Source organism: Physella acuta, unplaced genomic scaffold (assembly GCF_028476545.2).
Source record: "Physella acuta isolate Inbredline_101_S28 unplaced genomic scaffold, ASM2847654v3 ptg000026l, whole genome shotgun sequence".
Classification (NCBI taxonomy): Eukaryota; Metazoa; Mollusca; class Gastropoda; family Physidae; genus Physella; species Physella acuta.
In genome coordinates this window covers 68,781-92,509 of record NW_026731546.1, presented here as the reverse complement: position 1 = coordinate 92,509, position 23,729 = coordinate 68,781, and the positions used below count along the sequence as shown (strand labels likewise).

The following is a 23,729-nucleotide window of genomic DNA, read 5'->3' as shown; positions in this document are numbered from 1 at the left end:
TTCCGGTCACTTAGTCAGGTCTAGTTTCACATTAGAGTAAAAGTATACGTACTGTTGTGTGAAAACTTCACAATATTCATATTAAACTATACGTATTGATTGTATGAAAACGTCAGATAATTCACATTAAACTATATATATTAAGATATGAAAACTTCATAACATTCATATTAAGCTATACGCATTATTGTGTGAAAACTTCACAGTATTAAAATTAAACTATTCGTATTATTGTATGAAAACTTCACAATATTCACATTAAACTATACGTATTATTGTATCAAAACTTCAGATCATTCACATTAAACTATATGTATTATGGTTGTTACGTCCCTTACATGTCCCCTGCTTGTGTGTGTGTGTGTTGTGTGCTGGAACGACAGGTACCCTCCCTTTGGTGTATAGTTGTATCCCTTGGTTGAGTGTGTTTACATGGAGCGAGAGGTGTTCACGTGAGGTGTGTCAGGTGACGGGTGTCAGAGCGTGTGCCAGTGTGTGAATCAGGCAGTTGTAGTGTGGCTGTGGACGTGGAACATGGAACGTGGTGTTGAGTATTGTATTTATGTTGTAGACCCCTTTTGATCCTTTTATTATTTAAGTACTGTATATATTATTAAATATCTTATTATTATTGTTATTATAGAGTGTTAGTGTTATTGTTGTATACGTCGTATTTGTCTGTTGTTATTTATATACCCCTAGATTCTAGAACCCAACATTTGGGGGCCCGTCCGTTTAGCATGGCTACTACCAGGAGTGTCAGAAGACAGCTAATAAGTGACTTGAAGGAGGAGGGACAGCTAATCGGGCTGACCAATGACAGTTTGGCGGAGTGGGTAAAGGAAGAGTTGAGGAGGGTGGAAGATGCGAAGGTCGAGGTTGTAGCAAAGGTATGTAACCCTGTACCCCGCTTGAGGGACGTGGCGGCGATGACGGTGGACGAAGACCTGGGTGCGTACGTGAGGCATTTTGAGAGTCAAGTAAAGAGACAAGGCATTGACCCCAAGGACTGGTCGCTCCTTCTGACGGACAAGATGAGTGGACAACTGAAGACTTTCCTCGTTGAGACGGGACTGAACTTGCATCATGACTTCGAGTCAGTAAAGGTAAAGTTATTCACGCACGCAGGTTTCAACGAGGAAAAGTATAGGGTCAGATTCCACCAGCTAGTACCAACTCACGACGATATGAGAAGCTTCGCAGTCAACACAGAAGCCGCTTTGAGAGCGTGGGTCCAGCAGTCGGGAATAAAGGAAACGTTTGAGGACTTGATGAACCTTTTGATAGTTGATCGGATAAAATCGGTTGTTACTTGTGATCTGTTGGAGAGGCTGAATGGTGCTGCCAAGGTAAGTGTGGAAGATAATCTTAAAGTTATTGACAACTATAAGAGCACTCAAAACGCTAGAGTGACGAGGCCAGTAAACCAAACCCCTCCGTACGTCGCTGCTAGTTCGACAGCAGAGAGGATACCCTGGCTAAACAAGACACCACGATCTCCAGGACACCACACTTGCCCTGGTGTACAGCCTATGCATGGTGTTAGGAAGGTCAGCCGGAGCAGTAAATGTTTCACATGTGGACGTTATGGACACTATGCCAGGGATTGTCATAGCAATAGTAATAGCGGTTTTCCTTGGAGAAACAGGTCAGATAAAAGAGCTGTTGTGATGTATGGAAACAACAAAAGACCTTATCGGTGCTACAAGTGCAATGAACAAGGTCATATTGCCAAAGAGTGCAGTATGGATATAGATACAGGCGCCTGTTATAGCTGTAGAAAGCCAGGCCACATACAACGAAACTGTCCCAACGGGACCAGTAGAGCGTGCAGCTGGCGTACTGAAAATGTACAGCGACGGTCAGATGATCTCAAGTGCTATTGCTGCGGTGGTGTTGGTCACATATCAAGGGCGTGTCCAAGAGCTCAGCGTGATATGTTAGGAAATTTTTCCCTGCTCAAAGACTCTCATATGAGAATGAGGTAAAGCACGAAATTTGGAGGAGTATCCTTACAAAGGTAGTGTCCTTGAAGCTGTGTATGATGATTACGGACTGGAGATGATTAATGTAGTTAAAACGGCTATCGAGAAAGGAACTCAGTTTGATCTCCTTTAAGAAAAGATGACCATCTATGGCGACGTACGCATCTGCCGATGGGCCCTTACACTACAGGAAACAGCCTGTACTGTGAAACATATCAAGGGAACTGAGAACTTTGTAGCAGACATTCTATCACGAGTGTTTTACGCCAACTAGTGTATATGATATTAAGAAATGTATTATTGTTGGAGTATAGTATGATTATGTTAAGGAATTTACTATTGAGGCATTATAATATAATTATATTGAGAAATGTTTGAGAAAGGTATTACTGATGCAGTTTAGAATGATTATGCAAATCAAATTTTTTATTGTAGCATCTCACATTTATCTTCATAGGTTGAGATAGTCAGACCACGAGCTTGGTGCCCGGCCGGAGAAAACCATAGTCCACACTCAGGACCGAAATGTTAAAGCTGGATGCGAGCCACACTCTGGACCGAACTGTCCAGGCTGGATACAAGCCACACTCTGGACCGAACTGTCCAGGCTGGATACAAGCCACACTCTGGACCGAACTGTCCAGGCTGGATACAAGCCACACTCTGGACCGAACTGTCCAGGCTGGATACAAGCCACACTCTGGACCGAACTGTCCAGGCTGGATACAAGCCACACTCTGGACCGAACTGTCCAGGCTGGATACAAGCCACACTCTGGACCGAACTGTCCAGGCTGGATACAAGCCAAACGCTGTCCCCACCGGTCAAAGCGAGGCGTCCTACGGGCGGAAGAATAAATAGTCGAGCTTGGGCACCAACAGTGGCTAATGGAACAAGAGATGTTTGATCTCTTTAAGGAAAAGAGATCTGAAGGTGGAGGGGAGGGATGTTACGTCCCTTACATGTCCCCTGCTTGTGTGTGTGTGTGTTGTGTGCTGGAACGACAGGTACCCTCCCTTTGGTGTATAGTTGTATCCCTTGGTTGAGTGTGTTTACATGGAGCGAGAGGTGTTCACGTGAGGTGTGTCAGGTGACGGGTGTCAGAGCGTGTGCCAGTGTGTGAATCAGGCAGTTGTAGTGTGGCTGTGGACGTGGAACATGGAACGTGGTGTTGAGTATTGTATTTATGTTGTAGACCCCTTTTGATCCTTTTATTATTTAAGTACTGTATATATTATTAAATATCTTATTATTATTGTTATTATAGAGTGTTAGTGTTATTGTTGTATACGTCGTATTTGTCTGTTGTTATTTATATACCCCTAGATTCTAGAACCCAACAATGGTATAAAAACTTAGGATCATTCAAAATGAACTATACGTATGATTGTAAAAACAACTTCATAACATTCATATTAAAGCATTTGTAAGATTGTATACAAACACTGCCATTAAAGTATGGTTATCCTTGTGTAAAAAAAATTAAAAAATCATTTATATTTCATTCTACGTGTTATTTTACAATTGAGACGGCTAGATTGCTAACCAAAAAGTCTCGTGTTCTAATCCGGGTTATATTCCACCCAGCTTTGATGGGTACCTAACTCACGCTAGGGAAAACAAAAGGCGACTGGGCATAGTGCAGAGGTTTCTGAAACAGATAAACTCTACTTCGTCCGCCCCATGTGTCTTGAACACGAACGAGCACTGATGATGATTATTATAAAATCGTCTTCGAAACATACAGCAAATGGTGATTATAGTATTTAGTAGAGAACTTGTATTGTGTTTTCGTTTTGTGTCAGATTGTATTTTGTTTTTGTTCTTTTAAATTGCTTTCGTTTTGTGTTGTTGTTTGTTTAACATGGGTGAAGAAGACGTTAACAAGACGAAATAGTGTGTCTCGACACAGCTTAAATTATATAACCTTTTCCCCCTATAACTTTATATGGCAGTTTTAATGTTCCTGGCACGTTCAATAATTTAATTAATTTATAAAGACCGGCTAGCAAGATGATAATGGGGAGGGAGGGTGTAGGAAAACTTAACTGGTTGTAATCTAGATAAAATGAGTTTCAGTTTCACCCAATATATTGTAGAAACGTGTATGTCAAATTGTTTCAACTAAATTAAATCCAATGTTTAGTCGACACGCATTTTTTAACACTGGTAAAAAATGTTTCCTTATAGAGTCTTAGGTCTGTTTACATTGTCAGCTCCGAAAGACTAAGAAAGGCCAGTGACTCAATCAACTTATAAAGGTCAGTGACTCAATCAACTAATAAAGGTCAGTGACTCAATCAACTAATAGAGGTCAGTGACTCCACTAAACAGTAATTGTCCATTTTTAAGTGGTCTAGCCTAGACGCCATGCCCATTAGATTGGGAGAGCAGTTTGGTCTAGTCTAGACGCCATGTCCATTAGATTGGGAGAGCTGTTGACTGTGGTCTAGTCTAGACGCCATGTCCATTAACTTGGGAGAGCAGTTTGGTCTAGTCTAGACGCCATGTCCATTAGATTGGGAGAGCTGTTGACTGTGGTCTAGTCTAGACGCCATGTCCATTAACTTGGGAGAGCAGTTTGGTCTAGTCTAGACGCCATGTCCATTAGATTGGGAGAGCTGTTGACTGTGGTCTAGTCTAGACGCCATGTCCACTAGATTAGAAGAGCTGTTTGGTCTAGTCTAGACGGCATGTCTAGATTGGGAGAGCTGTTGACTGTGGTCTAGACTAGACGCCACGGGCTGTTGAGAGATAAATCGCCTAAACATGATACTGGCGGACGTTTGCTTGAATGGCAGACGGGAGGGCAGTTAAAGCAGGCTCGGATGGTGGGGGGGGGGGGGAGGGAGGGGTGGCTACCCGGTTCTAGATAAAAGCCAATCTTTGCTGCCCTGGGCTCCGATTAACTGCACTTAGTAAATGAAGAATATGTTTGTTGGACGCGATGATCAACACAGATGGTAAAGTGTGTATATTATGTCGGTACGTGTTGTGGTTGTGTCATTCGCATAATGTAATACGTCGGTACGTATTGTGGTTGTGTCATCAGCATTATGTAATACGTCGGTACGTATTGTGGTTGTGTCATCAGCATTATGTATTACGTCGGTACGTGTTGTGGTTGTGTCATTAGCATTAAGTAATAAGTCGGTACGTGTTGTGGTTGTGTCATCAGCATATTGTATTACGTCGGTACGTTTTGTGGTTGTGTCATCATGAAATATTGTTCTTTATCCGACATAGTGTGGTCATGGACATTGTTTCTTTCAGGCATCTCTGCGGGAGGGGAGAGGGGAAGGTGAAGGTCTTCATCTACTGACTCCCCTCCAGACGAAATAGAAAAAAGATGGAGAAAAAGATGTTATAAATATAATGGGTTATATCAGAGGCGTAGCGATGGGGGGCAGGGGGGTACATATGTCCCCGGGCGCCAACCTTAGGGTGCGCCAAAATGGGTGGTAAAAACAAATTAAAATGTCATTTTAGCCTCATTTTCGCATTATAAATAGTTTGAGGGGGTGGGGGGTGCAAATCGAAAGTTTCAGGGGGGTGCAAGTTGAAAATTTGCTCTCGAGGGGGGCGCCAAATCGAAAGTTTGTCCCCGGGCGCCGGGAAGGGTCGCTACACCTCTGGGTGTATGGGATGTATGTGTATCTCTATGGCTCATCATCATTTTTATTTTCCTACTATTTTTAAATTTATTTTTTGTGAAAAATGGGAATGAAAATTAAAAAAAAAATAACATATAATTCTGCGAAAATTCCAGACTGATCTAATTGCAAATTTTCATTAAAAAATCGTTGTTTATTTTGGAAAACTGTCCATGTAAAAGAAAAAATAAGAAACATTTTTTGGGTAAAATTATTTTTGAATTTTTTTTCATCATACATAAGCTTTTATTTACACGATGCTCTATAGCTATGTGCTCATAATCACTATGGTAGAAAATGTATGTGTGTGTATAATAGAATTTTTTTGCGATTTTTTTTTTTCAATTTCTCTTCGTCAGAGTGATACCGCCCCCTAAAAAATATTTTCTCAGCCAAAATTCCAGACTAGTCTAGAATCTTAACGGTGGTAAAAAAAAAATGAAAGGAAAATTCTAGAAGCGATGCTTGTTCCAGCAAATTAGAGCCGATCAAACAAAAGGGCCGTTTAGTCAACCAATGGCGAGGGTTCTTCATCTTAAGTGCCGCGGGTGGTAAACTGATCCAACGTGCCGACGTCTGCGATGTGGGCTATACAAAGCAGGCTGCGCACAACTGATCCAAGGGGTGATTGTTTACCATTGTTTTCGTTGATTGCCTAGACCGTGCTATCCTTACAGCTCTCCTGAAGGAAAACTGTTCCGATGAAATGGGTGTATTTGAGATGTGAATGGGCTCTTGCTGTGGGCGTGAAAAGAACGGGGGTGAGATGCTCAATGGGCGTGTATGGGGCTTTTAGGCCCAGAGTATGGGCAATAAGACGTTTGTCAACATCTTGGTCTTGATTGCTCTACATGAGATAAAACGGTTCTGTCTGAGTTTCTGTCGGTCTATTTTTTTTTCTGTTTGTCTGTTGGTCAGTCGACGTGTCTGTTTTTTGTGTGATTGTCTGTCTGTAAGGATGACGTGAAATTCGTGATGTTTTCCATGATGTTTTTTTTATGTTGTCCTTTTATTGACGCCCTGTCCGGATGTCTAAACTGTTGTCTTGCAAATGTCTTCTGATGTTGTCCTTTTATTGACGCCCTGTCCGGATGTCTAAACTGTTGTCTTGCAAATGTTGTCTTCTGATGTTGTCCTTTTATTGACGCCGTGTCCGGAATTCTAAACTGTTGTCTTGCAAATGTTGTCTTCTGATGTTGTACTTTTATTGACGCCGTGTCCGGAATTCTAAACTGTTGTCTTGCAAATGTTGTCTTCTGATGTTGTCCTTTTATTGACGCTGTACCCGGATGTCTAAACTGTTGTCTATACGGTGACGCTCTCCTGTTACTAAAGCTGATCTACTGAATATTTTTACATATAGTTTCTCCATTACTCCGACTACACATGCAGACTAGAATTCATCACTCTAGAACATCTAGAATAGCTTCCTTCTATCGTTGATAAATAGGTTGTTAGAGCTCACAACTTCTAACCATAAATCTCTAGTTCGGATCCCGAGTCCCCCCATTTCTGATTGATACGTGTTTCACGTTAGGGAAACTAAGGCGGCTGGGCAGACAGCTGACCACACTATCTCACCTGTAAACCGAGGTCATTGAAACAGATCAACTCTACTTCATCTGCCCCATGTGGAGAGAGCTGACCACACTATCTCACCTGTAAACCGAGGTCATTGAAACAGATCAACTCTACTTCATCTACCCCATGTGGAGAGAGCTGACCACACTATCTCACCTGTAAACCGAGGTCATTGAAACAGATCAACTCTACTTCATCTGCCCCATGTGGAGAGAGCTGACCACACTATCTCACCTGTAAACCGAGGTCATTGAAACAGATCAACTCTACTTCATCTGCCCCATGTGGAGAGAGCTGACCACACTATCACACCTGTAAACCGAGGTCATTGAAACAGATCAACTCTACTTCATCTGCCCCATGTGGAGAGAGCTGACCACACTATCACACCTGTAAACCGAGGTCATTGAAACAGATCAACTCTACTTCATCTGCCCCATGTGGAGAGAGCTGACCACACTATCACACCTGTAAACCGAGGTCATTGAAACAGATCAACTCTACTTCATCTGCCCCATGTGGAGAGAGCTGACCACACTATCTCACCTGTAAACCGAGGTCATTGAAACAGATCAACTCTACTTCATCTGCCCCATGTGGAGAGATCTGACCACACTATCACATCTGTAAACCTAGGTCATTGAAATAAATCAACTCTACTTCATCTGCCCCATGTGGAGAAAGCTGACCACACTATCAGACCTTTAAACCGAGCTCATTGAAACAGATTAACTCTACTTCATCTGCCCGATGTCTTACGCACGAACGGGAAAAATAATGATGCAATAGGTTACATTTTTTGGTGCCATTTTTTATTGCAAACTCTGACGAAGACAGAGCTTCGAAACATCGTTGCTCTCTGTAAATAATTTTTTTATTTGCGTTGACGTGTATTTCTATACCCGTATTTTTTCTCTCCGGAAACCTAAGGACGTCTCGCGTTGTCATTCGGAATCTCATTAAAGCAGACGTAAAAGTTCTTAACTATACTGCAGTGACGTCATAACCGTCATTTTGATGAGTCATTTGTTTGGGCGGTAATGTGACTCAAAAAAATCATGGAAACGATTTTTTTTATCCCAGTAAACAAAAAAAAAAATCAAACAAAACAAAAGTTGGACAAGGCTGTATGGTTGAAACAATGAATGTGATTATGTTTGTTGTTGTTTACATATTGACACGTGACTGGTCAAGAATCTCACGTGAATGATTGGATACTTCACGTGTCATCTATTGCTCGGTCAAGACAGGGAAATCAATACAGGCTTAGTGACTGTGTTGAGTGGGGTGATTTGTGTATGTGTGTTGGGGGGGGGGGGGGGGTGATGTGTCGGGTGGGTTGATGTGTAGGGAGTGATGTGTATATGTGTGGGGTGGGGTTATGTGTGTATGAATAATGTGTCGTGGTGATGTTGAGGTAAAGTGATGTGTGTGTGGGATTGGGGTTGGGGGATGTGTCGTATTTGTTCTGTATGCCGAAAATAAAACGTAGTACTGCAGTGGCGTAGCCAGGATCGTCTCAAATGGGGGTGCAATTTTTCGACAAACTTTCGATTTGCACCCCCCTCATACTTTTAATATATATACCGAGGGGTCAATGGGGGGTTAGGGTCTATGGGTCGTAACCCCCCTAACCCCCCCTGCCTACGCCACTGTAGTACTGACATGACCTAATGAACAGAGATACAGCTCGCCATTAACATAACACAAGACAATAGAAATAAACGAAAATCACCATATTCTACAGCAATCCACATACAAGAAGATCAACTGTTGTATAACATAAGACCAGGAACATCACATAAGACCAACTGCTGGACATAACAGCAGGAGCATCAATATAACAATAATAATACTGTTGTTTAACATAATAACTAACCATCAACATAACACTATCAACCTGATGTATAACTTAACAAAAAGACCATATAAAACATCATATTATACAATATTAACCAACTATTGAGTCCTACTACAAAATGACAATCTTTCTACCCAAAGCATAGCTTCGATCTAAAGACATTGTGCCAGTGGCGTAGGCAGGAGGGGTTAGACCCCTCGGTATATATATAAAGTATATGGGGGGGGGTGCAAATCAAAAGTCTGAGGGGGGGTGCAAATCCAAAATTTGTCCCCGGGTAAAAATTGGACCCCCCCCCTTGAGACGATCCTGGCTACGCCACTGCATTGTGCTACTACCAGTAAATGACAATCTTTCTATCCAAAGTAGAACCTGGACCTAAAAACATTGGACAACCGATGCAGAAGAAATCACTCGAGATATTAGAAATGTTTAGTTTAATTTCCGTCGTTTCCTGCTATGTAATATTTCTGTAACATTCCCAGAGAAAAAAATTGCAATCTAACATCCGAGTGTAGGTCATGTTGACCTCGTGTGAGGCGGATAAAAATAGATTGATATAGGATAAAGAAGGGAAAAATATTCCGAACGATGTGTGTTTGATATGGGGCTGAATAAGGCCTGTATGTGATATTCAACAAACGTAATAAAAATACTGCATTTATGTTGTAATGAGCTTGATCAAACCCATCGATAAATTTTGGGTAAAGTGTGAATTTAAATATTTTAATTACAACAAATGACACATGTAACGATCCTCATCACATGACCAGTGCCAGAGTTTGATCGATGTATGCTGCAAGTGTTCTGAGTAAGGTACCGCCTACACAAGGCCAGAAAAATTCAACCATCCTTTCATATTCTCCTCCAACCAACATCTGATGGAGGAGACGAATGGCACGGTAAAAAAAAAATATCACCATCAGAAAATATTATTTCAGACAATGTGGCCCAAAGTCCGATCAACCGCCTATGCCATATGACCAAAGCACGGGTCATGTGACCAGATGGATGGAGAATGTAACAGTTTTAGCCCGTCTAGCAGGAGCAGACGTGACCACACGCCAGACGATGGCCTGCCCCAAGCACGGAGCCAAATCTCATAGTCTGACCGGAGGTCGGTGTACCCAGAGCGGTGCGTCGTCAGGGGTGAAAGATGGGTTCTAGATGTAGGGGGGGGTGAAAGATGGGCTCTAGATGGGGGGCGTTAGGGTCAGAATGGCCAGAATTTTATGGAACCTACAGGAGCTGTATCATACAGGCAGGGCTTCTCAGTTTGTAGTCCATAGGCAGGGCATTTTTGTTTGTAGTCTTCAGGATGGGCATTTTTGTTTGTAGTCTTCAGGATGGGCATTTTTGTTTGTAGTCTTCAGGATGGGCATTTTTGTTTGTAGTCTTCAGGATGGGCATTTTTGTTTGTAATCAACAGGCAGGGCATTTTTGTTTGTAATCAACAGGCAGGGCATTTTTGTTTGTAGTCTTCAGGATGGGCATTTTTGTTTGTAGTCTTCAGGATGGGCATTTTTGTTTGTAGTCTTCAGGATGGGCATTTTTGTTTGTAGTCTTCAGGATGGGCATTTTTGTTTGTAGTCTTCAGGATGGGCATTTTTGTTTGTAGTCTTCAGGATGGGCATTTTTGTTTGTAGTCTTCAGGATGGGCATTTTTGTTTGTAGTCTTCAGGATGGGCATTTTTGTTTGTAGTCTTCAGGATGGGCATTTTTGTTTGTAGTCTTCAGGATGGGCATTTTTGTTTGTAGTCTTCAGGATGGGCATTTTTGTAAACCCTAGGGCAGGTTTTTTCTTTTATTTATTTTTAAAATCGGAAATTTTTTCTCTTCAAAACCTTATGTGTATCGGTTAGTTCTTAGTCCATAATTCGATATTCACATTGCCTACTTATGTATATCCATCACGAATATCCTAGAATCGATACCAGTAGTTTTAATGGCACCGCGGTGCTCATAGTTGCATGGTACTCTCGTGGATTCGATTAGCAATTCTGTGTACATTAATTTCCGCTGGTCGCTTTGTTCATGCTTGTTTCTCCCCTTGCTCATTGCTAGCCGTCACTACATTATTCATGACTTAATCACTTTGGGAATTAGAGAAATCCAATTATACATGTAGAAAAGATACATAAATTATAGAGTGAAGGAAATTATTGAAAGTGTATGTGTACATGTTTTTGTATAATTGGAGTACATTGAAATGCGGGGAATATTTAGGTTGATAATTTGTTTACTTTAGTGAATTTTTTTTATGACTCACTAATGTGATTGACGACGGAGGCTAGGAAAAGTTAGTAGGACTTAGATAAGACATGGTAGGACTTAGATAGGACATGGTAGGACTGTAATAAGAGATGGTAGGACTTTTACAAGAGGTGGTACAGCTAATTAGTGATGGTAGGACTTTAAAAAATAATGTCTGGAAATACAAAACGATGGTATGACTTTAAAAATAGATGTCTAAGAATAAAAAAAACCTGATGGTATGACTTTAAAAATAGATGTCTGTAAATACAAAACGATGGTATGACTTTAAAAATAGATGTCTGTAAATACAAAACGATGGTATGACTTTACAAATAGATGTCTGTAAATACAAAACGATGGTATGACTTTAAAAATAGATGTCTAAGAATAAAAAAAACCTGATGGTATGACTTTAAAAATAGATGTCTGTAAATACAAAACGATGGTATGACTTTAAAAATAGATGTCTGTAAATACAAAACGATGGTATGACTTTAAAAATAGATGTCTGAGAATGAAAAAATGACGTGATGACTGCTCGCTGTGATCTTAGAAGGTTGAGCAAACTGTAGACGGAATGACCGCATGATTATTCACCTTATATTTCTGTCCAAATGGCGCTAATTAGGGTGATACCATACTAAGAGACTGACCAACACTTTGAGTAAGAAAGTCTCAAGATAATGTCCTTAGTACTTTCTACATCACCACAGGCCATGAATGCCCAAATAAAATACCAACCTAATTTTGGCGAATGCTAATTACTAAATCCAAACTAACACTCCCCTATATTTGTACTTTTATTTACTTACGATGATTACTTAATTAAACACGACTCAAAACAGTCTTTATTTATGATATTTTATTTATTATAGTAAATAAAAATCAGATAATATAATTTATATTATAATTATTAAGTTTAGAAAGAAAATAAAATTTACATTTTTGCGTATAGAACTCTCGTAATTTTTAAACTCTAAAATTATTAATTTGTATCATTACAATAATTTAACTTTTATAACGTTATATTATATTGTTGAAACTTTATAGCGATAAAACTTTAATTCGTTGAATATTTATAATTTTGTACCATTATGTTTTTTTTTTTACAATCATAGTCATAGTGCTTTGCGTGTCTTCTATATAATCTTGTATTGTTGTGTGGTTATATTGTTGTGTTGTTCAAGTGTTTTTTATGTCATTGTATGTTTGTATTGTTGTATTGTTGTGTTGGTGTCTTGGTGTGTTATTGTAGTGCTGTATTGTTTCAGTTTTGTATTGTATCATTGTATGTCTGTGATATTCTACTGACGCCATGTGTGAAATATTATGTGGGTGATCTATCACCCTACAGTTTTACATACAGAAAAAAGGCTAATGCTAATCACACAGACCAAATTATAATGCTAATCATACAGCTCATAAGGCGAAAACAGAACTTGATCTATGAACTTAAGTGTGTCTATCTACCACCGAGCTGATGATTAATTCTCCAGTAATGAGTTATATGGACCCTAGAGACCAACAATTAGCTGAAGATACTGTGGTCATGTTGACCAAGATATAATGAGACTAATGAGCAGAATTCATGAATATGGCTGGTGTTTTCTCCAGTTGCTTTTGTTCCGCAACATTTGTCCTTTAACATTTGTCCCTCAACATATCTCCCTCAACATTTGTCTCTTAATATTTGTTCCTCAATCTTTTTCCTTCAACTTTTGTCCTCCAACATTTGTCCCGTAAATTTATCCCTCAACATTTGTCTTTAAACACTCGTCCCTTAACACTTATCCCTCAACATTTGTCTCTCAATCTTTGTCCTTCAACATTTGTCCAGTAAATTGTCCCTCAGTATTTGTCCCTCAACATTTGTCCCTTAACATTTGTCCCTTAGCATTTGTCCCTCGACATTTGTCCCTTAACATTTGTCCCTTGGCATTTGTCCCTCAACATTTGTTCCTCAACATTTGTTCCTCAACCTTTATCCTTCAGCATTTGTCACATAAATTTGTCCCTCAACATTTTTCGCTCAACATTTGTCCCTCAATATTTTTCCGCAACAATTATTTACCCGAAACATGAAAGACAAAATATTTTGAATGTAAAAATCCAACTTAAAAAATCCTACGAGTGAAACAAATTTACCCGCAATACATCTTTTAGGTAATAAATGCCATGCACAAAACCATGCCAGCATTATTGCATCCATTTGTATCCCGGATTATCTATCCCGGTGAGAAACGACATGCCCCCCCCCCTCCCACACCCCCACAAAGACTTGAAACGTCTAATCTAAGATCCAAGACATTGTTCGCCAGCGTTCACCCACCGTCTGGGGGTGGGGCTGGTCTTGACAGAGGTCTTGGGCAGTCCGGCGCCAGGGATGACCTTTTGACCTTCCAGGACGACGGTGTGGCGGCTGGTGCTGGGCTTCCAACGGCTGGAGAAATGTCAGGTCAGGTCTACAGCATTGGAACCATGCTTTTATTACGGTAAAACATTTATAGTGTGGTAGACACGCTTTTATTACGGTAAAACATTTATAGTGGGGTAGACATAGGATCCATGCTTTTATTACGGTAAAACATTTATACTTGGGTAGACACGCTTTTATTACGGTAAAACATTTACACTGGTGTAGGCATAGGGTCCATGCTTTATTACGGTAAAACATTTGTATTGGAGGAGACATGTAACATATTCAATATTTAAGGTATAACATGCATACTGCTGTGGATATGCAATACATTATTTAATTACGGTAAAACATAGATACTAATGTAGACATTAGATACACGTTTATATCATCGTAAAGAATTTATGCATTTGTGATTACAAAGGCATACGGATACATAAATTAACAATAAAAAAATCGATTTTTAATTTTCATTAGTTAATGCTATCTTTATCCGACCTGTTTTTTTTTTCCTGTTTGAAATTTTGATGAATAAAGGTGAAAAATAATAAACGATTGTAAAATATTTCATTACTTAGCTTCTACTAGAACAAACAACATACCAATATCATAATGTATGTGGACTTTATTGACGTATGAAGACAATACATTATTTGAATGTTGACACATACAGTAGACTAATGTCAACACATTTTCTGTTCATGGACATTTCTATATCCCAACTGTATACTGAGTTTGTTTACTTTCTTCTACATTCGAAAATTCATATTTATCTCCCTTGAAGAAATGTCACCCCCGCCTTTGAATCTAGTCAATAATTTACCCGGTTATTCCCCCTGTGTACGGCTACATAGCCGCAGCTAATCCAGACCGGCCTGTCCAGCTAGGTCTACAGAGCATTGGTACGAACATTGTTTTTGTTTTATCCTCAGTTCCTTGGGCTGGTCATAGTCTCTATGGACTACTTTACCGTATGAAAGAAATTATGAAAGTCTTCTTCCAAATACATTGGTATTCTTTTTTTTATTTTTTTTACAGTGAAGGTTTTTTTGTACTTTAATAAACGGTTCTTTAAATAAATGTGAGGTTTAGTTTGTTTACTTGAATATATAATGTTTACGTCCCCTTGTGTTCATATATTTGTGAAAATCAACTTTAAAAAAAATAAAATATTTCAGCAATTATTTTATTTTTACCTTAGTGGAATTCTGTATAGCTCTAGTAAAAGTACATTTTAACCACTTAAAAAATGTGTTTCTTTCAGGAAGGACGTCGAGCAACCCCCCTCCCCCTCCCCGTCACACGTCACATGGAAATTTAAGTTACTTCCCATCCTCCTCCCCCCACCCCTGAAGTCTTAAGAGTTCCTTGCCCCACCCCCGGAGAAAAATGTCTAGAAGAAATAAAATCTAAAAGTGTTGATAAATCCGTTCAGTTCCACAGTTCTATACAAACGTGGGTAAATAAAGAAAAAGATTCTTGGTCAGCATGAGAGCTAGGTAGAGAGCTAGACTGCTAACCCTTAAGTCTCGAGATCGAATCCGGGTTCAAGTCAGTAGATCTTCCCTGAGTCCACACAACTCTGATGGGTACTCACGTTAGGGGAAACAAATGCGGGTGGTCATAGTGCTGACCACTCTATCCCTTCATATGCCGAGGTCCCTGAAACAGATGAACTCTACTTCATCTGCGCCATGTGTCTTGGGCACGAACGGGAAAAGATGATGAAGAAAGACAAAACACTACAGTAAAATGGTTCCAGTTTTCTCGATGTGAAGTGTGCACAGAAAGTCTGTGTGGAGTAAATGGGGCTGCACTTATCCTACAAGGCCCGGTTCAATAGCTGCACAAAGCCTTCTTTTGTTTTCAAAATGGCGTCGTGCTTTAATTGTGGTTTAATGCTATTAGGGATTAGCGCGGTGGAAGAATAATTGGAGCAATGCCATTTGGGTTTGGTTAAAGTTTGTTTCAAATGCAAATCAAAAGCAGCGAGCAGAAAGTGAAAAAAAAATAAAACTGTAGCGTTTGCAAGGGAAGTTTGAAAGAAAGAGAAATGTTTATAAAAAAAATTGAATATGAGGTTTTCAGTGTGAGAGATGGATTTCTATTCGTGGCTATGGGTTTTAGAGATTTTAGTGTGGGATTTTATTTGTGAGTTTCCTCAATGTTTGTGATTTCGGTTTTGCGTTTGGGTTTTAGATTGGTGGTGTATGGATACATAATCTAGTAGACCAATTGGATGACTGCGCGTTAGAAATCCAATCCTGGGTGACGGCGTAGGGTGCCTCGTATGTCACAGGGGCTAGGACACACTAACGTAAGTCGTTGGGGTCGTTCATAAATGACGTCACACTCGTAGGGGGGAGGGGGGTCCGTACTTTTGTGACGGTGTGTGATGAGGTGGAGGGAGGGTTAGATAGTTTGACGTAATTTTTGGCATTATAAAAAAAGCAATGTTAGAAAATGAGTTTTGAGCCATTATTTCGCGTTTTAGAAAGCCGGTTTAATAAATTGTAATAGGAATTGATTAAAATACTCTATGTTGACAGAGTTCAGACAAGATTTTGGAAAAAAAATATTGATGTTTTAAGAAAAATTCAACAGCAATTTAGACGGAGGTTGTAGGCTAAGGTGTGACGTCATTTTAGGGGGGGGTCTGGTTTTTTGTGACGACGTGTGACGGAGGGGAGGGGGAGGTAAAAATCGTCAAAAAAGCGTGACGTCATTTATGGATGACCCCAGTCTTGTTCACAACGAACCGCGACCTCAAACTGCCATCAACATTTATCCATACACACCGCCTTTTCCCACTCACAACACACGCGCTTTCACTCGACCAGTCGCTTCCCTTGTTACCCTCGTTCACTCATTACAACAACATACGCGTCAACAAACCGACACACACGCTGTGATCCGTGCCACGTACACAACTGTCATACACATCACCACCCTGGACGGTAAGATGAGAAGAGCCAGATGTTGCCCATGTATGAGACCCCCCCCCCTCTCCCCACAGCTGTTGGACCCAAGGGACAGGACGTTACCTGTACAACTTGGAATCAGCAGTGTCGCAGGATCTGCCGAGAGGAAACGTGATGTAGGCTTAGGTTTAAAGATTTTGGTATTTGTCGCTTGAGAGTAAGATGAAATAGTCTTTTATTTTGGTAACTGGAACGGATTGGCACTGGGGGGGGGGGGGGGGTTATTGAAAACTAAACATTAATGGGTTTGAAATAATTGATCGTCTTAGCGAACCATAAAATAAAACTCACCATCAGAATGTAATGTCAGACAAAATTCTCTCAGGGCAAGACATCAAATAATCCTTAACACCTCTCTCGTTCAATATTTATAAAACGACTAAAACTGTAGACAGATTTTGAAGTCAAGGAACATCACAGAGAGAAAGTTGTGAAAAGTGTGTGGGACACGAAGAATTATTGTTGCCATGTAACTGATTTATAAGGAGGGAAGGGAAGGGGAGAGAATTCGATTGTGACCGAGAACAAATGTCAAGTGCAATAAACTAATGGAAACATTTTTTTATTTGGGTGGACTTGTGAGAGTGATGGTTCTTGTGTACCCAGTTACCTCTGGTGGTGGTATGGTACCAGACTTATGGTGAGGGTATGGTACCAGACTTATGGTGATGGTATGGTACCAGACTTATGGTGAGGGTTTGGTACTGAGACTTATGGTGGTGGTTTGGTACTGAGACTTATGGTGTTGGTATGGTACTGAGACTTATGGTGTTGGTATGGTACTGAGACTTATGGTGAGGGTTTGGTACCAGACTTATGGTGAGGGTATGGTACCAGACTTATGGTGATGGTTTGGTACTGAGACTTATGGTGGTGGTTTGGTACTGAGACTTATGGTGGTGGTTTGGTACTGAGACTTATGGTGTTGGTATGGTACTGAGACTTATGGTGTTGGTATGGTACTGAGACTTATGGTGAGGGTTTGGTACCAGACTTATGGTGAGGGTATGGTACCAGACTTATGGTGATGGTTTGGTACTGAGACTTATGGTGGTGGTTTGGTACTGAGACTTATGGTGGTGGTTTGGTACTGAGACTTATGGTGTTGGTATGGTACTGAGACTTATGGTGAGGGTTTGGTACCAGACTTATGGTGAGGGTATGGTACCAGACTTATGGTGATGGTATGGTACTGAGACTTATGGTGGTGGTTTGGTACTGAGACTTATGGTGATGGTTTGGTACCGAAACTTATGGTGGTGGTTTGGTACTGAGACTTATGGTGATAGTTTGGTACTGAGACTTATGGTGATGGTATGGTACCAGACTTATGGTGGTGGTTTGGTACTGAGACTTATGGTGTTGGTATGGTACTGAGACTTATGGTGTTGGTATGGTACTGAGACTTATGGTGAGGGTTTGGTACCAGACTTATGGTGAGGGTATGGTACCAGACTTATGGTGATGGTTTGGTACTGAGACTTATGGTGGTGGTTTGGTACTGAGACTTATGGTGGTGGTTTGGTACTGAGACTTATGGTGTTGGTATGGTACTGAGACTTATGGTGAGGGTTTGGTACCAGACTTATGGTGAGGGTATGGTACCAGACTTATGGTGATGGTATGGTACTGAGACTTATGGTGGTGGTTTGGTACTGAGACTTATGGTGATGGTTTGGTACCGAAACTTATGGTGGTGGTTTGGTACTGAGACTTATGGTGATAGTTTGGTACTGAGACTTATGGTGATGGTATGGTACCAGACTTATGGTGGTGGTTTGGTACTGAGACTTATGGTGGTGGTTTGGTACTGAATCTTATGGTGAGGGATAAGTACTGAAACTTATGGTGACGGTTAAGTATCGAAACTTCTGTTAATGACTAAGTAATGACTATTATAACTCAATCTGTAATCTTCGCACTGTAGCAATAATGCAACATATGAGGGTTGTTTAGTATATCAACATCTGTAAATGACAAGTAAACCGACAGTTACAATAGGTTTGTGTTGGCAAAAAGTTGTCAAAGCTAGGCGAGGTTTTGTTGGCTGAGTACTAGTGTACTTGTAACAGATCACGCTATGGTGAGTGACAACTGCTACTTGTGTGTTTTGTTGAGTGACATCGTACGTGATGTTGTCCTAGTAGTATCACATGTGTTTGGCGCATTAATATAACATTTTTATGATAATAATAAATATATAACAATTTTTCGGTGTTTGTTTTACTTTTTTAAAATGACTATAAATGACGCTCTTTGTTTGGATTTTTTAAAAATCCGCCATGTTGTATAACATTAGCATAATAACATGACGTTAAATGAATAGAATGGTATGGTGGTAAGAGAGTAGAATTATAAACCAAAAGGGCTAAGAATTGTTGCCCAGGATTATGTATGACGTCATTGATACTGTATGACGTCACTGATTATGTAGGATGTCACTGAGTCTGCAGGGACATTTCTAAGTTTGTATGACGTCACTGATTATTAAGGACATCACTGCGTCCGTAGGACGTCATTCTTAATTAAACCCAAATTTTCACTCACTCAGCTAAAAACACTAAACCGAAAATAGGGCCAGATAAACTCTACTTCACCTTCCAAATCCACTCTGTAGCTTCAGATTTTCTTGACTCAGAACCTTGGTACTCTCGCATACACGTGAATGCTAAAAATACCTTCGTATTTACATTGACGTCATTACTCATCACTAAAGTAAAAACAGTCACTACATAAAAGTACAGAAGCCTCAAATCCTCATAAGCTCCTGCGTCTTCGTTAAGATCGTGTAATTACACATACTAACAGCTTGACCAGTGGTCAGCGTTTCTCTGCGACCATTAATTGACCAGCTGGACACAGTGACTTTACCATGAGACCAGTACTCAAGTACCAGGCTATAAATGACGGCAGACGGCTATGGTATGAGACCAGTACTCAAGTATCAGGCTATAAATGACGGCAGACGACTGCCGTATTATAGTGAAAGGATTTCTGTGTTCCAACGCAGTAATCGGAATGGACCATCTGACCATTTGCATTTAGATGACGCTAATCCCATTCGGTACTTCAAGGTATAAAATAGCCTTTAAAGTAACGGTTACTGTGTGAAGTAATCTACACACTCTTTCAAGCAGCTTTAGACAATCTACATAGTGGATAAACGTGAGCAACAGTCAGTTTGAGACATGACGTTGAAGTCCGTTAGTATTTATAGCAATGTTAATGAAGCATACTTTGAGGTTAACAAATGGCTTATTGTGTTTATCCCAATCTGTCTTAGGGCTAATAAAAGTGGGGGGGTGGGTGTGGGCGGTTAATTCTGTGTCAGAATTGTATGCAGTGGGGTTTTTTCCAATCCCACCCCCCTCCCACCCACCCACCCCCCCCCCCCTTTCCAACCGAGGGATTTTCAAACATCTTGTATGTACGGACTAAGGTTTCATATTGTTCAGGTATTTTTCGTTGTTGTTTACATTTGAGTCTTCCTTAGTGCTCTACTTCGCCACTATATATCATCAATCCTACTTACATTTTTTAAACTGAAAAATAATAAGCTCTAGTGGTAAAATATACATTAGATAAATGTAAAATCAGTTTTTTCAACCCGTTGAACCCCATGCTTAAATGTGTTTGTAGCTATCGACGATATCCACTATACTAGTAAAGATATAATAATAAAATTACGAGTCTCGCTTCGAAATAGCCATTAAAAAACACCAAATATATAGAACTTGTAAGTTTATCGTTCTTTCTCGCGTTAATTCGTGTCTGGTTAGCCAGGGAGAGATAAAAGTTTTCGAACTAAATCAATTGTTGTGAACGGGGTTTCCCATTGATAACAAAAAACATGGCGGCTATTTGTTAGTAGGTCCCGCTTCAAGATTTCAAAATCATCAAACGTTCCAGAAATGCAACAACTGTAAAAACTTTCAACGCTGTTTTGTTCATATGGATGGGAACAAACACATGTGTATGCATTTTTGAATATAAAAGTTTTGTGGCGGTAAGTATATTGATTTTATTTCTTTTGTTGATAGTTTGTCCAAGGCTAGGGGACATTACTCTGACTCTACTCAGTCTTTGCTACGAGACTTAAGATTCCCAGACCTAGAATCTAGATCTAGATCTAGATTCTAGAATCTACCTACTAAGATCTACATTGCTTTAATCTAGTTCTAAGAGTATAAGTTCATGAATTAGAATATATTAGATCTAGATTCTAGATCTAGTATTTTAGTGATCTAGATAAAATATTAAAAATATTAAGAAAAGGATGACGGGAAAAACTAAAACAACAGGAAAATGAGGATGACTTCCAGTCTCACTCAGCCTACGACTTACTTATTAATCGAATCTAGATTCTAGATCTAGATATTAGATCTAGATATCTAGAACTTAGACAACAATGTTAATGTTAATAGACCTAGATCTAGATTCTAGATCTAGCTAGATTACTGAACTAGACTCTAGTACTGATTACTCAGTGATTACTGTTTAATATTTTAGAAGTAGGCCTATTATAAATTATTATATTAGTTATTAGAAGTAGCTTGTAGAATGTAGATAGATGGCTAGATAGATAGTATTACTAGATCTAGATAGAGATAGTAGAATAGATCTAGATCTAGATTCTAGTTGCAGATGGTAGTATGGTAGCCCCTAGATCTAAAATCTAGGTCTAGATCTAGATAGATTCTAGATCTAGATTAGATCTAGTTTAGGTAAAACCTACCCTAGTTAAGTTTAGTAAGAGCTAGATCTAGATCTAGTAATGCCTAGTCAGTAGTAAGGCTAACCTGTTTTTAATTTTAAATTAATTTTTTTATATCTAGAATCTAGACTAGATCTACTCTAGCTATTTACTAGATCTAGATCAGTAGCCAGTAGAGTGATTAGAGTAGTAGTAGAGTGTAGTGTAGAGTACTGTAGACTATTGTAGAGTGTAGGTACTAATAACTAGACTGAAACTAAATTAGACTAGAATCTAGGTCTAGATACATTTAGGGCTTACAGACTTATCAGACTACAGTGTTGCAATGAGTAGATCTAGTAATATATAGATTAAATTTAGTTTGAAATTGTTACAGTAGTGCTACTACTTTTCTAAGTAGTAAGTAGTGTAGACTACTAGAAGAGCAAGATGATAGATCTCCATCAAGCTACAATAGAGTTTAGTTAGTAGTTAGTTAGTCATAGTATTAGTACCAAAAGCAGTGTAAGTAGCACAGTAAAAAAAAGTATTACTAGGCCATCTATTATTGTATTAGGCCCTTTTATTTTTAGCAAGTTAAAGTTTGGTTAAGTACTAGTCTTCTAGCAAGTTGCCTAGTAGTAAACTTATAAACTAGATCATGTGTATTAGTACTATTAGACTTGTAGGCTAGTCTTGTTAGTCTAGACCAGGGACTATAAAATCTACAATTGATAACTTTCAGCCTTTTAGTATAAGCCTAATTATTAATGAATTACAGGGTACAAAAATTAATAAATTGGTCAGAGTCAGTATGGTTACAGTTAGCTGTTAATAGAATTAAGTTTTAGATCTATTGACTACAATTTTTAGTTACAAGTAATGAAAATGAAACTAATAGTTTTGTAATAGTTAAGATATGGTCAACTGTAAACCAGATATTTTAGTTTTTAAGACAAGCTAAGTAGATAGAAAACTGAACCTTTACAATAAATTAAACCTTTTATAAATATAAATATATATATATATATATATATATATATATATATATATATATATATATATATATATATATATATATATATATATATATATATATATATATATATATATATATATATATATATATATATATATATATATATATATATATATATATATATATATATATATATATATTAATATCTCATATTAGTTAAATAATTATTTTAATATAATATACGAGCCGGCCCGCGGCATAACATACGTCGCTATTTAGTTGTTTCTAATTTTCAATAATTCATAATTTGTGAATTCGACAGTACCAACGCTGACACTGAAAATATTTCTTTAAAACACTATAAGTAGCTCGTTAAGGACCATAACCCCCCCCCCTTCCTTCCCTCCCCCCCTCCTCCCCCCCCCCCCCCTACGTTTAAAATCGTTGGCTCTGCTTGTAAACATTTAGAGTGAACACAGCTCACTAAAACCATGTAGGGGTGGGGAGGTAGGGAGAGCGTTTGCAGCTTGTTTTCTAACGGCTCGAAGAAGAGAATTATATATATAGATGGATAAACTTAATAATTTATTATATTTAAATTCCCTAGGTACTTGGCAAGCAATTTTCTCACACTTTACTGTGGCTATTGGTGCTGATCTTGAACTAAAGGTGAGCTGAATTTTTTTTTTATAATAAGCCATTTTTCAGCTTAAGCCCAAGTTTGAAATCGATTCAGTGTTCTAATTCTTAAAGAATATGTTGCTACTAAGATTATATACTGTAAGTATTAATATGTATGGCTTGATAGTGGGACTGTCAGACAGTAGCTTTCACATTTCTATCCTAAAAGATAAGAGTTCAGATCCCTGGCTTTAGTCCTGGTATGATCTCCTAAGTCTCATGAGTACCAGCTCTCATGAGTACCTGGCTCAAGATAGGGAAATTAAAGGTGGCTGGGTATATACCTCTGAACACTCTAATTTTACATGCAAATGTCACAGAAACAGGTGAATTTTAATTCAACTGCTATATTGGCTGTCTGTTTTAATCAATGATTAATTTTTTTCATATTACAGAAAGCTGTTAAAAATATTATTTATTTAATTTCTAGGTAAATGGAACAGCATGGATGTGGATTTTTAGACACAAGGAAGCTGAATTTAACTTTTAATGAAGAATTTAAATGATGATTGTCCATGAAAAGAAATATTAATCATATACATTGTAATGCTGTATTGATGCATCTTCTGTTTTAAGTAATTAAAAAACCATCCATTTATGAAATTATTTTCATTTTTTTTTTTCAATTTTAAAACTGTAGTTC

The 23,729-nt window shown here is 38.9% G+C and overlaps 1 protein-coding gene and 1 long non-coding RNA gene across 3 annotated transcripts in view; one reads left to right on the top strand and one right to left on the bottom strand.

The window, feature by feature from the left end:
* LOC131940945 (uncharacterized) overlaps positions 1–23,729 on the bottom strand; it is a 116,869-nt gene that overhangs the window by 49,063 nt on the left and 44,077 nt on the right. The gene's annotated exons all lie outside the window — the stretch shown is intronic.
* LOC131940965 (uncharacterized) lies at positions 20,511–23,668 on the top strand. The gene is made up of 3 exons (XR_009386599.1): positions 20,511–20,739; positions 23,013–23,074; positions 23,517–23,668. It is a non-coding gene; the product is annotated as an uncharacterized LOC131940965 (long non-coding RNA).